Source organism: Stomoxys calcitrans, chromosome 5 (genome assembly GCF_963082655.1).
Source record: "Stomoxys calcitrans chromosome 5, idStoCalc2.1, whole genome shotgun sequence".
Classification (NCBI taxonomy): Eukaryota; Metazoa; Arthropoda; class Insecta; order Diptera; family Muscidae; genus Stomoxys; species Stomoxys calcitrans.
In genome coordinates this window covers 18,632,781-18,649,041 of record NC_081556.1, presented here as the reverse complement: position 1 = coordinate 18,649,041, position 16,261 = coordinate 18,632,781, and the positions used below count along the sequence as shown (strand labels likewise).

Here is a 16,261-nt window from a genome sequence, read left to right as displayed (position 1 = left end):
TATGAACCGATTTGAACCATACTTAGCACAGTTGTTGGAAGTCATAACGAAACACGTCATGCCAAATTTCAGCCAAATTGGATAGGAACTGCGCCCTCTACAGGCTCAAGAAGTAAAATAGGGAAATCGGTTTGTATGGGCGATGTTTCAGGTCATAGACCGATTCAGACCATATTTGACATGTAAATATATAAAAGGTCATGGGAGAAACCGTTGTTCAAAATTACAGCCAAATCGAATGAGAATTGCGCCCTCTATTGGCTCAAGAAGTCAAGATCCAAGATCAGTACATATGGCAGATGTATCAAGTAATGGACCGATTTCAACCATACTTAGCACAATTGTTGGAAATCATAACCAAACACTTGATGCAAAATTTCATTAAAATCGGATGAGAATTGCGCCCTCTAGCAGCAGAAGAAGTCAAGATGCAAGATCGGTTTATATGGCATCTATACCAGGTTATGAACCGATTTGAATCTTACTAAGCAAAGTTATTGGAAGTGATACCAAATCACCACGTGCAAAATTTCAGCCACATAGGATAAGAATTGCGCCCTCTAGAGGCATAAAAAGTCAAGAACCCAGATCGGTAGAGCAGTGCAAATACCGACTGGTATGTTGCATACTCGCACTACACTTTGCCTTGGGAAATGGGTACTAAAACTACCCTTCCCTTAGGAAAAGGGTACTAAAACTACACTTTGCCTTGGGAAAATGTACTAAAACTACCCTTTCCCTTGGGAAAAGGATCCTAAAATTACCTTTCACTTGGAAAGGGTATAAAAACTACTCTTTCCCTTGGGAAAGGATACTAAAACTACACTTTTCCTTGGGAAAGTGTACTATAACTATCCTTTCCCTGGGGAAAGGGTAAAAAAACTAGCCTTACCGAAGGGAAAATACCCTTTCCCTTGGGAAAAGGAAATAAAACTACCCTTTGACTTAAAAAAGGGTAATAAAACTACCCTCTCCCTTGAGAAAGTGTAATAAAACTACACCTTCCCTTCACGAAGGGTACCAAAACTACTCTTTCCCTTGGGAAAGGGTACTAATATTACCATTTCCCTTGGGAAAGTATACCAAAACTACCCTTTCCTTTGGCAAAGGGATACTAAAACTACCCGTTCCCTTGAGAACGGATACCAAAACCACCCATTTTCTTGGGAAAGGGTACTAAAACCACTCCTTCTCTTGGGAAAGGGTACTAAAACTACCCTTTCCCTTGGGAAAGGGTAATAAAACTACCTTTTCCCACGGGAAACTAACCTTTCCCTTGGGATAAGGTAATAAAACTAACCTTTTCCTAGCGAAATGGTACTAAAACTACTTTTTGCGTTGGGAAAGCGTACTAAAACTGCACTCTGCCTTGGTATGAAAGCTATCCGTTTCCATGGGAAATGTAATAAAACTACCCTTTTCCAAGGGAAACTACCCCTTCACTTGGGAAAATGTACTAAAACTATCCTTTACCATGGGAAAGGTTACTCAATTTACCCTTTGCCGTGGGAAAGGGCAATAAACTAAACTACTAAAACTACACTTTCCCTGGGGAAAGTGTAATAAAACTAACCTTCCCGAAGGGAAACTACCATTTCTTCTTGGAAAAGGTAATAAATCTACCCTTTCCTTAAGAAGGGGTAATAAAACTACCCTCTCCCTTAGGAAAGTGTAATAAAACTATACTTTCGCCTCAGAAAGGGTAATAAAACTACTCTTTCCCTTGGGAAAGGGTATTAATATTACCATTTCACTTAGGAAAGTGTACTGAAACTACCCTTTCCTTAGGCAAAGGGTACTAAAACTACCCATTTCCTTGATAACGGGTAGAAAAACCACTTGGGAAAGGGTACTAAACTTCCCTTTCTCTTGGGAAAGGGTACTAAAACTACCTTTTTCCCACGAGAAACCACAATTTCCCTTGGAAAATGTAATGAAACGACCCTTTCCCTTACGAAAGGGTAAAGGAAAGCGTAGTTTCCCGCGGGAAGAGCTAATAAAACTTCCCCTTCCCTTGGGAAAGGATGCTAAAACTTCCGTTTTCCTTGAGAAGGGAAAATAGAACTAAATTTTCCCTTGCGAAAGGCTACTAAAACTAACCTTTCCCTTGGGAAAGACTTCCTTTTCCTTTACGAAACTAAAACTACAGTTTTCCTTGGGAAAGTTACTAAAGCTAACGCTTTGCTTGGGATAGATTACCAAGTTTACCCTTTTCCTTGGGAAAGGTCACTTAAACTTCCCTTATGAAAGGGTACTAAAACTACCTTTTCCTTTGGAAAGGATTCAAAAGATACCCTTTCGCTTGGGAAACGAAACTGAAACTGTCCTTTCCCTTAGCAAAGGGTACTTAAACCACCCTTTCCTTCGGCAAAGGGTACCAAAGCTGCCCTTTCCTTTGGGAAAAAAAAACTAAAACTAACCTTTCCCTTGGAAAACTAAGGAAACTAAAACTAAGGAAAAGGTAATTAAACTACACCGTCCTTTGGGAAAGGTTACTAAAACTACTCTTTTCCTTGGGAAAGGGTACTAAAACTATCTTTCCAATTGGGAAAGTATACTAAAACCACCCTTTCCTTTGGCAAAGGGTACTAAAACCACCTTTGCCTTTGGCAAAGGGTACTAAACCTACCCTTTCCCTTGGAAAGGGTTTTTTAATATGACCCTTTCCCTTGGGAGGATACTAAATCTACCCTTTCTCTTGGGGGATAGTAATAAAAATACCCTTTCCCTTGGAAGAGGGTACTAAAACTACCCATTCCCTTGGTGGACCACCCTTTCCCTTGGGAGACTACCCTTTCCCTTGGCAGAGTGTAATAAAACTTCCCTTTTCCATGGGAAATACCCTTTCCTTTAAGAAAGGGTACCTAAACTATCCTAGTTTGATTGATGTACACGGCATTGTTGAACCTATCAGCCATTCCACGCCCTTCTGACGGTATCAATATCGTAAAATACGTGGACAATTAGACAATCATGGCTTGGGGAACCCTTGCCATTGTATTTTTGTGTTTCTAGAATCGTAGAATCGTAGGATTTTTATAGTTACCATCACTCGAATTGAGTCTCTTATCACTTGTTGTCTCAGTTAGTAACAGACATTTCGGTCTCTGCGACCTACATTCATATGAGGACAACCTAATTTAAATGAACCCACTCCCTGTGTATAAAAGGTTTTGTTAAGGAAATTTATGTCGTTCTCTTTTTGATTTTTTTTTTTGTATTTCATCTTGCCCTTGTGCTCTCATGTTTTTTATTTTGATATTAGAAAGCAATACAAATAAAATGTTATCTCAATTTGTGGCAATTTGCTGCGTTTAATAGCATCTTGGGTAATTATTTATTATCGTTGACATGCGTACACACAACTAAAACTGATAAAAACTGCTATAAAACGTCACACCCAGTCTCACCCAGCAATAGATCTTTACCTGTCTCACTCTTTTATTGTAAGAATTTGTACTCCTTTTGTTTACTCTCTCTAGTATTCTTTTTTTTTTTTTTGAAATGTAAACATTTTTCTCTCTGCTAATGGAATGTTCATGGGCAAATTTGCATTTGCAAACATTTTTCTCTCCCCATCTCTCTCTCTCTCTCTCTCTCTCTTGTTTGTGTGCTTGTTTTATTTTTCAGACATTTAAAGTCTTGCTAGTTTGATAATTTCTTTTGTTTGCCATGATTTTTGTTTTTGTTGAATTTAATTCTGTTGTTGTAAACAATTATGTTGATTGAATTTGATATGAAATAATGAGTCACAGTGAAAAGTGGTTGTTATTTTTTTTTTTAACTTCCATTATCGTTTCTGGTTCCTTTTTTCATACAAATGAGGAGACACTTCTACGGAAATATGTATAATTTGATTGTAAATTAAATGAATTAAAAATTAAATTTAAACAATAACATATCGAATTACAATACAGTAGGAATGGAAATCGCATACAAATGAAAGGAGGCACTGATATTATTGCCTATTTATCGCTTTTGGTTGAAAGGCGCTTAATACATGACTCATTGAATGTTTATTATTAACAGCCGTAGTTTTAAGTTATATGCTAGAACTTGGACCTGCATCAATCATTTTGTACAATACTTTAGTTGTGAGGTAAAAAAGTGCTGCATAATTTAAAAACACATAATTAAATCAAGTGGAAATAATACCCTTTAGCTCCCACCATATAGATGGCGTTGGTAGTAGGAAGATAAATAATTTCGTGATAAGTGGCAACCTTCTAAAACATATGGTTTAAGTTTCCAGCCCTACGGGTTTCTTTGTTACGTCGTCTACTTTTGGTACCACCCTTATAGGTGCCTCAAAGGAGGCACTGATATTATTGCCTATTTATCGCTTTTGGTTGAAAGGCGCTTAATACATGACTCAATGAATGTTTATTATTAGCAGCCGTAGTTTGATTTATATGTTAGAACTTGGACCTGCATCAATCATTTGGTACAATACTTTAGTTGTGAGGTAAAAAAGTGCTGCATAATTCAAAAGCACATAATTAAATCAAGTGGAACTGATACCTTTTAGTTCCTACCATATAGATGGCGTTGGTAGAAGGATGATAAATAATTTCGTGAAAAGTGGCAACCTTCTAAAACATATGTTTTAAGTTTCAAGCCCTACGGGTTTCTTTGTTACGTCGTCTACTTTTGGTAGCACCCTCGTAGCTCGTTTTTATTCAGACCGTAGCCTGTCATCATGGACATTATATGTGTATTCTAGTCAGTGACAATAAAACGATAGAACTACTCGAGTTAAGATTAGACAACGTAATCTTCAAGCAGTCACAGACCCCCTATTTTGCCATTAGTCATTTGTTGCCCTCTAGGCTTTATTTCGAAGAATTTGCTTGTCAAACAGGTTGTCAACAGGTCAAAATCGATAACCCCCTATTTTGCCATTAGTCATTTGTTGCCCTCTAGGCTTTATTTCGAAGAATTTGCTTGTCAACAGGTCAAAATCGATAACATTAAAAATTATTAATTCTTCAAAAATCTTTAGATCTAGAAAACTGGTTGTCAACAGGTCAAAATCGATAACATTAAAAATTATTAATTCTTCAAAAATCTTTAGATCTAGAAAAAAAAAAACAAGTAAGAGCGTGCTAAGTTCGGCCGGGTATAAAAGATTCCCTCCACCATGGATCGCATTTGTCGAGTTGTATGCGCAGTATCTCTTTTAAGGCAAACAAAGAATATTGAATAAGAACTGTTATGCAATTGGAGTTATATCAAGTTATAGTTCGATTCGGACCATAAATGAATGCTGGACACTGTAGAAGTCATTGTGTAATATTTCAGTTCATTCGGATAAGAATTGCGCCTTGTGGGGGCTCAAGAAGCAAAATCGGGAGATAGGTTTATGTGGGAGCTGTATCAAGCTATCAATCGATTCAGACCATATTAGACACGTATGTTGAAGGTCATGGGAGAAGCCTTTGTACAAAATTTCTGCCAAATCAAGTGACAATTGCGCCCTCTAGAGGCTCAAGAAGTCAAGAACCCAGATCGGTTTATATGGCAGCTACATCAAAACATGGACCGATTTGCGCCATACTGCGCACAGTTATTGGAAGTCATAACAAAACACCTCATGCAAAATTTCAGCCAAACCGGATGAGAATTGCGTGCTCCATTGGCTCCAGAAGTCAAGAGCCGATATCGGTTTATATGACAGCTGTACCAGATTATGAACCGATTTGAATCATACTTAGCACAGTTGTTGAAAGTGATACCAAAACACTACGTGCTAGAGGCTCAAGAAGTCAAGACCCAAGATCGGTTTATGTGGCAGCTATATCAAAACATGAACCGATATGAACCATACTTTGCGCAGTTGTTGGAAGTGATACCAAAACACCACGTGCAAAATTTTAGTCAAATCGGACACGAATTGCACCCTCTAGAGGCTCAAGAAGTCAAGACCCAAGATCGGTTTATATGGCAGCTATATCAAAACATGGACCGAATCGGCCCATTTACTATCCCAACCGACCTACACTAATAAAAAGTATTTGTGCAAAGTTTTAAGCGGCTAGCTCTACTCCATCGAAATTTAGCGTCCTTTCGACGGACGGACGGAGGGACTTAAAATTACATGACGATCAAGAAAATATATAATTTTTGGGGTTTCAGACGCATATTTCGAGGTGTTAGAAACAGAATGACGAAAATAGTATGCCCCCATCCTATGGTGGAGGGTATAAAAATTTCGAGTGGTAGTTTGCTCTAGTCTAAGCTTTAAAGCTCATTAAAATACAATTGCTTGTGTTGCACACCAAATGATGTTGGGTTAATAAAAGCCTATCTCTTCGTATTCATTACCATAGCCCGTGAGTCACTGCTTACCCCATATCTTGTGACACGCATTCTCCCACTACCATAATCACATGCATTTTATTTTTACCATAGGAAACTTGGGCTATCTTTAAAACTTCTTGGCTATCTTGGCTAAAACAGTTGCATTGTTTTTATCTTTTAATGATTGAATCGCCAAAAAACGAAGAACTGGTCATATCACAAAGCATTATAATCAGCACTTGAAGATAAACGGCTATTGTTTATAATGCATTAAAAAATGGCCCATATCTTTGTAGACAGCTAAGAACCGAGCTATCGTCAAATATGTGATTACGGCCAAAAAAATTTTGATTTCCTGTATAAAAAGAAAATAAAGATTAAATGAGTTTTCAAACGCCCTGATAGAGTGCTGATCGATTAATAAAGAAAACGAATCAAGAACAAGAAAAGAAGCTTAAAGTTCAGCCGTACCGAATCTTAAATACACACAACCATGGATTTTTCAATATTAACTTAGATGATATGTGAAATGAATAGGTCTTGCGTTAAACCAGATTTTCGTGAAGTAAACTTCTTTTGTGGAGGCCACCGTGGTGCAGAGGTTAGCTTGTCTGCCTATAATGGTGAACGCCTGAGTTCAAATTCCGGGGCTGAACATCAGAAAATTTAGAGTGGTGTTGCTATGCGGCACGCCTTTCGGACTCGGCATAAAAAAGGAGCTTTAACAAAATATTGGTCTTTTTGGTAGCCATCCATCCAAATATAGACCGATCTGAACCATATACGACACGGATGTCGAAACGCCTAACATAAGTCACAGTTTCAAATTCCAGCGAAATCGGATTATAAATGTGCTTTTTTATGGGGCCAAAACTGATGTGATCAGCAATATCCAAATCTATACCGATCTACGCCATATTGTCGAGGGGCCTAACACAACTCACTATCCCAAATTTCGGCGAAATCGGACAATAATTGCGCCTTTTATGGGTCTAAAACCTTAAATCGAGAGATCCATCTATATGCAGCTATATTCAAATCTGAACCGATCTGGACCAAATTGAAGAAGGATGTCGAAGGTCCTAACACAACTAACTGTCCCAAATTTCGGCGACATCGGACAATAATTGCGCCTTTTGAGGGTCTAAAACCTTAAATCGAGAGATCGGTCTATATGGCAGCTATATCCAAATCTGAACCGATCAAAACCAAATTGAAGAGGGCTGTCGAAGGGCCTAACACAACTCCCTGTCCCAAATTTCGGCGTAATTGGACAATTAATTAGCCTTTTATGAGTCTAAAACCTTAAATCGAGAGATCGGTCTATATGGCAGCTATATCCAAATCTGAACCGATCTGTGGCATATTGCAGAAAGACGTCGAGGAACCTAACTTAACTCACTGTTCCAAATTTCGTCAAAATCGGACAATAAATGCACCTTTTATAGGTCTAAGACCTTAAATCGAGAGATCGGTTTATATGGCAACTATATCCAAATCTGAACCGATCAAAGCCAAATTGAAGAGGGCTATTAAAGGGTCTAACACAACTCCGTGTCCCAAATTTCGGCGTAATTGGACAATTAATGAGCCTTTTATGAGTCTACAACCTTAAATCGAGAGATCGGTCTATATGGCAGCTATATCCAAATCTGTACCGATCTGGGCCTAATTGAAGAGGGCTGTCCAAGGGCCTAACAAAACTCCCTTTCTTAAATTTCGTCAAAATCGGACAATAAATACGCCTTTTATGGGTTCAAAACCTTAAATCGAGAGATCGGTCTATATGGCAGCTATATCCAAATCCAAACCGAACTGGTCCAAATTGCAAAAATGTGTCCCCCCTCCCCTACTCCCCTATGGTGGTGGGTATAAAAATGATACGCACACGCTGCCATACTCACAGGCTCACAGGAAGAGAGGCAAAAAATTAAGCAAAAAAAATCTTCCTTTGGGTATAAAAACATCTTTTGCTGTAAACACGACATTTTTGGCTTAAAAGAATTTTAGAATTTTTGCCATTATTTACCATAGACAAAGTTTCTTAAGGTTTTACCATATACGAAGTGACTACTAACATCCTATGGGGCGTTGCCGATGGTAAGAAGACGAGTCTATTACTGAAAGAAAGTAGCAGGAAGGTCAGTATAGCTTACGGTATCATAACGGGATACATAGGACTACGAGCTTACTTATGCAAAATCTGTGCGACAAGTGGTAGCAAGTGTAAGGAATATGGAGAAGATGATGAGGCGTTGGAGCACTTCCTATGTCATTGCCCAGCTTTCGTCCCTAACAGACACTGGCACTTAGTTGGGGACACAATAACAACCTTGAACCAACTTAGAAGTATGGTATGGAAAACAGTTAGGGATTTGGTAGTAGCATAGAATTCCTGACTTATATCTTTCTGCTTCATTGCAGGATTATCAATGCAATCTCAAACCAGTATTAAAAGCAAAAGTCGGGCGGAGCAGTCTTTATAATAACCTACACCACCAAGTTAGATACTGCTTTTTAAACATGGAACTTATTGCAATCTAGTCAGACTATAATTTTGCATCCCTATTAAATTGTGGAATAGTTCTTTGTAAGATTTTCTACTACAGCCTTAAAAAGAGCCATATCGGATGAAAGATATATATGAGAGATTTATCTAAATCTTGCCCGACTTTGATCAAATCTAGCACACGAACGAGGTTGCCTTTTATATATCAGGATTGAACAACCCTTGTGTTGCAGTCTGCCAACTGACAGCCCTATCGTAAAGCTTGACATTTTTGAGGTTAGAACGTTTTGACATACGAGCGCTATTTGTGTTGTTTACATTAACTTAAAAGAATTATGTCCCCCAAAAAATGGAATTTAATCGTTAACATTTTCGCGCGATTATTTTTTACAATTTTCGATGAAGCTCCATCAATGACCAGTCTTTATCGATGGTATGGTGAATTCAACCGAGTTCGTAGTTCACTCCAAGACGGATTTCGTTGAGGTCGTCCAAAATCAGTTGTTGTTCCAAAAACCATTGATGCTGTGCGCCAAGTTATATTGCAAGATCGTCATGTGACCTATCGTGAGATTGAGGCAACCACTGCATATATTCAATATTGCATGAACATTTGACCGTCAACCAAATTTGTTCGCTTTGGATCCCACACAATTTGTCAATGGCTCAAAAAAAAAGGCACGTGTCTATTTGGAAAGAAAGAAATGCTCCAGAAATACGATTGCGGTGCTTCGAATCTCGTCTGTGACATCGTGACAGATGATAAATAGTGGATTTACGCGTATGAGCCCGAAATTAAGCAGCAGTTGTCTGTATGGGTGATTCAAAATGAGCCAAATCCAACAAAAGTTGCTCGTGCACGAAGCACTTCTAAGCAAATGATCGCCTGGTTTTTCCGAAATACTGGACATGTCGCAATCGTACCACTAGAACAAGGCAGAACAGTTAATTCAGAGTGGTACACAGCCATTCCTTTGTCGGTTGTCTACCAAGAAATCAGGAAAACCAACCGCTGAAGACGAATCACTCTTCACCACGACAATGCGTGCTCTCACACATTGGCGCAAACAACTGCATTTTTGAGCACTCAAAACATCTATTCAAGGATAGTCCTGACTTGGCACCAAATGACTTCACTTTATGCCCGTACGCAAAAAATAAAATGAAAGGTCAACGTTTTTCTACACCAGAAGAAGCGGTTGATGCGTTCAGTATGCATGTTTTGGAGATACCTAAATCGAAGTGGCAAAAGTGATTAATATATGTTTCTGTTGACTAATCCCTAAACATAATAGGCAATATGTTCTTGATCGTAATGACATTTTAAGTCGATCTAGCCATGTCCTTCCGTCCGTCCGACTGTCTGTCGAAAGCTCGCAAACTTTCGAAGGAGTAAAGTTAGGCGCTTGAAATTTGGCACGAATACTTCTTATTAGTGTAGGTCGGTTGGGATTGTAAATGGGCCATATCGGTCCATGATTTGATATAGCTGCCATATAAGCCGTTCTGTGGTCTCCACATCTTGAGCCTCTAGAGGACGTAATTCCTATTCGATTTGGCTGAAATTTTACATGAGGTGTTTGATTATTACTTCTAACAACTGCACCAAATATAGTCCAAATCGGTCCATAACCTGATATAGCTTCCATATAAACCGATCTGGGATCTTGACTTCTCGAGCCCCTAAAGGGCGCAATTCTAATTCGATTTGGCTGAAATTTTACACAATTAGTATAACAATTTTATACCCACCACCATAGGATGAGAGTATACTAATCTAGTCATTCCGTTTGTAATAACTCGAAATATTCGTCTAAGACCCCATAAAGTATATATATTCTTGATCGTTTCGGGGTTCTGAGTCGATCTAGCCGTGTCCGTCCTTCCGTCTTATTGTCGAAATCACGATAGAGGTCGAACGCGTAAAGCTAACCGCTTCAGATTTTGCACAGATACTTAACATCGATGTAGATCGTTGGAGATTACAAATGAGCCATATCGGTTCAGATTTAGATATAGCTTCAATATAAACCGTTCTCCTGATTTGACTTCTTCAGCCCCTGGAAGCCGCAATTTTTGTCCGATTTGGCTGAAATTTTGCACGTGGTATTCTGTTATGACTTCCAATGACTGTGCCAAATACGGTCCAAATCAGTATATAACCTCATAAAGCTATTTTGTTGTTATGCCTCTGGCAACATGAAAGGTAATGCTACAACATATGGCCCAAAGATCAACGAATGATCATAAATTCGGTGAGGTTGACGCCCCAAGATTCAGACCGATGGACATAGCCATACTTTACTGGTTCTTGAATCAATATTTGGAGGTGTTATAAAACGGAATAATGAATTTCGTATACCCTCCATCCGCTAATGTATAGAAGTTTATAGAAATTTTTAAAAATGTGCACCTTTATTACTCAGATAAGGTTTTTATAACTAAAGAAATTATGAAGAAAAATTTTTCTACCTGACTTCCTCTACCAAAATATATCGCCAAATTTAAATTCTTCTCCTAGACCCAATAAAATGTTGATCTAATCATCATATTTCCTTTCTCCTATCGATATGGCCATTTCCTGTCTAACCTAAATAGTCTTTTGGTTTGTTGTGTCCTCTTTTTTGGAAGGGAGTAATAAAACTATTCTTGTGTTATCGGCGTGTGTATTTGAGTTTGTATTTGTTTTAGCGATAAACATTAAATATAGATTAATTATATTTGCACACATTACTTGAGTTTTTCCCCCAATGTCTTTTCCTTGGCTAGGTTATCGCCGCATGTATTTTTGTATTTATTTAACCAGCAAGTTTGTTAACTTTTTTTTTTTTTTTGCTATATACACTAAAACGTCATTAAATTGTACAACAACAACAATACAATGAGCAATTTGTTTTTTTTTTCTTTGCTTTGTTTTGCAAAAGTGTTAATTAAGCTAAATTTTTTTGTGAATCGAAGTACTGACTTGGCTGTGACGACTAACAATGCTGTAACCAATTTCATGCGGCTTGAATTTAAAAATATTCTCAAATTCTCAACAATAAAACTTAACAACTTTGCTTTTTTGTTCATCCATATCTGGCCGTACAAGACAATGAGCATTTATGGTTGTGTGATAATGGTTTTCATTTTTTTAATTATCACCAAAACGGAGACCATACCGTTGGAATTTATAGGAATTTGCCTTTTTGGCTAAAAATGAATATTCCTAGAGCTGCAAGTATATTAGGGAAGATCGACTTGAAGAAAAACAAGTAAGAGCGTGCAAAGTTCGGCCGGGCCGAATCTTATAAACCTCCACCATGGATCGCATTTGTAGAGTTCTTTTCCCGGCATCTCTTCTTAGGCAAAAAAAAAAGGAAAAAAGAAAAGATTTGCTCTGCTATTAGAGCGATATCAAGATATGGTCCGGTTCGGACCACAATTAAATTATATGTTAGAGACCTGTGTAAAATGTCAGCCAATTCGAATAAGAATTGCGTCCCTTTGGAGCGCAAGAAGAAAATTAGAGAGATCGATTTATATGGGAGCTGTATCAGGCTATAGACCGATTCAGACCACAATAAACACGTATGTTGATGGTCATGAGAGGATTTGTCGTACAAAATTTCAAGCCAATCGGATAATAATTGCGACCTCTGGAGGCTCAAGAAGTCAAGATCCCAGATCGGTTTATATGGCAGCTATATCAGGTTATGAACCTATTTGAACCTTATTTGCCACAGTTGTTGAATATCAGAATAAAATACGTTATGCGAAATTTCACCCAAATCGGAAAGGAATTGCGCCCTCTAGAGGCTCAAGATGTCAAGACCCCAGATCGGTTTATATGGCAGCTATATCAGGTTATGAACCTATTTGAACCTTATTTGGCACAGTTGTTGAATATCAGAATAAAACACGTCGTGCAAACTTTCATTCCAATCGGATAAGAATTGCGCCCTCTAGAGGCTCAAGAAATCAAGACCCAAGATCGCTTTACAAGGCAGCTATATCAGGTCATGGACCGATTTTCGCCATACTTAGCACAGTTGTTGAATATCAGAACAAAACACGTTGTGCGAAATCTCATTCCAATAGGATTAGAATTGCGCCCTCTAGAGGCTCAATAAATCAAGACCCAAGATAGGTTTATATGGCAGCTATATCAAGTTATTGACCGATTTGAACCATACTTAGCACAGTTTTTGGAAGTCATAGAGAAACACGTCGTGCAAAATTTTATTCCAATCGAATAAGAATTGCGCCCTCTTGAGGCTCAAGAAGTCAAGACCCAAGATCGGTTTATAAGGCAGCTATATCAGGTTATGGACCGATTTGCGCCATATTTAGCACAGTTGTTGGATATCAGAACAAAACACGTTGTGCAAAATTTGATTCCAATCGGATAAAAATTGCGTCCTCTAGAGGCTCAAGAGGTCAAGACCCAAGATCGGTTTATAAGGCAGCTATATCAGGTTATGGACCGATTTGCGCCATATTTAGCACAGTTGTTGGATATCAGAACAAAACACGTTGTGCAAAATTTCATTCCAATCGGATAAGAGTTGCACCCTCTAGAGGCTTAAGAAGTCAAGACCCAAAATCGGTTTATATGGCAGCTATATCAAAACATGGACCGGTATGACCCATTTACAATCCCAACCGATCTACACTAATAAGAAGTATTTGTGGAAATTTTAAAGCGGCTAGTTTTACTCCTTCGAAAGTTAGAGTGCTTTTGACAGACAGACGGATGGACATGGCTAGATCGACATTAAATGTCACGATGATCAAGAATATATACACTTCATGGGGTCTCAGACAAATATTTCGAGTAGTTACAAACAGAATGACGAAATTAGTATGCCCCCATCCATTCAGATAAATTGACCATCCTTTTTTATAACATGTCCACTATCATATCCATTGTGATATGCAAATAGGCGCTGGATCATACTTGATTGAGGTCTCGAGAACTCTTAAACATGTCACAGTTTCAGCAAAATCGTTTAATAAATCCTCTTTTTATAGAATTAAGACCCTAAATTGGAAGATCGGTCTATATGGCAGCTATATCTGAACATAGTCCGATCTGAACCATATTTAGGTCGCATGTCGGGAGGTTTAGAACAACTCACCGTTTCAAATTTCAGCGAAATCGGGTGATAACTGAGGCTTTTATGAGCTTAAGGCCCTAAATCGGTAGATCGGTCTATATGACAGCTATATTTAAATATGGTCCGATCTAAACCATATTTAGGTCCGATGCCGGGAGACGTAAAACAAGCCAAAGTTTCAAATTTCATCGATAAGATAAGACCCTAAATCTGCAAATCGGTCTATATGACAGCTATATTTAAATATGGTCCGATCTGAACCATATTTAGATCCGATGCCGGGAGACGTAAAACAAGCCAAAGTTTCAAATTTCAGCGAAATCGGATGATAACTGCGGCTTTTATGGGCTTAAGGCCCTAAATCGGCAGATCGGTCTATATGACAGCTATATTTAAATATGGTTCGATCTGAACCATATTTAGGTCGGATGTGGGGAGGCTTAGAACAACCCACCGTTTCAAATTTTATCGAAATTGGGTAATAACTGCGGCTTTTATGGGCTTAAGGCCCTAAATCGACAGATCGGTCTATATGACAGCTATATCTAAATATCGTTCCATCTGAACCATATTTAGGTCGTATGTCGGGAAACGTAAAACAACTCAAAGTTTGAATTTTCATCGAAATTGGGTAATAATTGCGGCTTTTATGGGCTTAGGACCCTAAATCGGCAAATCGGTCTATATGGCAGCTATATGTAAATATATTTAGGTCGTATGCCGGGAAAGGTAAAACAACTCAAAGTTTCAAATTTCATCGAAATCAAATGACAGATGTCATGAATTTTAACCATACCTGTTGATAACTGTCAGATCAGATTTGGTCAGAATAAAACAATCGAGAACTTGCTTTGTTGTTGTCTAGCTCTGCAGCGAAATGCAAGCCCTCCGCCTTAGTGGCGGTACCAGTGCAATCTGGAAGACCTTGCCACTTTATTCTTCCTTGTCCCATCATCAGAATGAAATGGGACTCTGAGTCGGACCGTATACTTATCAATGGGTTTATCTTCTCTTTCTTCTGGATATCCAGAAGCAGTGGTGTGGGTAAACATCACAGATTTTTGCAAGAATTTATCATAAATGATCTTACATTTTTGTAAACAGAGCACCAATGTTTTTTATAAAACGAAGTTTGCTTGTCGAAAATTTCGTTTCTGACTAATGAATCATTTTTTTGCGTATGTATATAAATAAATGTGTACACCTCTATTTCTAAATCACAACATAACACTCTGGCTAATACTCTAGAACCATCAGTCAAATCACTGCACTGATCTAAAAAAACTCTCATATGAAAATACCGATTTATATAACGTAGCGCTATCGATAAATGTGCCAATATTTTCTTATCATATCAAACAATAAACCCCGAGAAAGGGTGCTTACCAACATTTGACTTGGTATGTTCTAGACACTTCGAAGTATGTTTGGCCCTTTCATAGTTCATAAACAAATTCGCAATAAAATAAAGGAGTGGTTAAGATTCAAAAAGCATCGATATCATCATTATAAACTATATCATCAAATATTTCTTTATTTCATAAATTATTATGCATGAAGCTAAATTTCTTTGCGGAACAAAAGCATATGTTATCTGATTATCTCTCACTCTCTTTCTTGTCCATTATTTTCTTTGTCTGTGACATGTGCCAAATAACTGTTTGATTTTAATGCAAAGCTGAGAAAGCTCTCACCCTTAATCTCTCGCTCTCTCTCTCTCTCTTCCTCAATGAGAAAGAACTGTCAGTTTTATTTTACATCAAAGAACAACATATTAATCACTCATTTATCTAGAGGTGTTGTATTATTTATATATAAACTTTCAAACATTATCTAAGAAACTCAAAACCACCATGCCATTTCCAGGCACGTCTCGTACAAAGTCTAACCTTTTTCGTTAGTGTGCAGTTATTGTTTAACGATCGTTACATGCAATGCGAATACCGAGTGCGAGTACCACCACCGTTTGTGAACTCATTTGGAAGTAAACTAACTAATCGAATACAAAACAAAACCGACCTCCACGAATATTTCTAATTGTTGTTGTTGTTGTGTTTTTTGCCTGTTTCTACTCTTTTTTTGCAGCTTAGAAGTTGTCATCAATTCAGTAACTGCGATTTGTGTACCCTACACATGGTGGGAGTGCTGAATGTGGTTAGTCAAAGCGTTTATGAGACGTGGAGCTAATGGATTAAGTAATATATGAAACTAAAGGTATCGATTATAATGACTTCAAAGTTAGAAGCAAAATGGATAGTTTCTCCTCCCCATATGCCAGTACATTCGATTTAAGGTTTTTGAATATTTGACAAATTCTTAAATTAATTTGGCCATAAATTCACATTTTGAGGTC

General features: G+C 38.0%; 1 protein-coding gene across 1 annotated transcript in view; it reads right to left on the bottom strand.

The window, feature by feature from the left end:
- LOC106084344 (guanine nucleotide exchange factor DBS) overlaps window positions 1-15,893 on the bottom strand; it is a 39,786-nt gene extending 23,893 nt beyond the window's left edge. Inside the window, exon 1 of the mRNA XM_013247960.2 lies at window positions 15,798-15,893. The gene's annotated coding sequence lies outside the window, so the exon portion shown is untranslated. The remainder of the gene's footprint in view (window positions 1-15,797) is intronic.
- Between the last annotated feature and the right edge of the window lie 368 nt (window positions 15,894-16,261).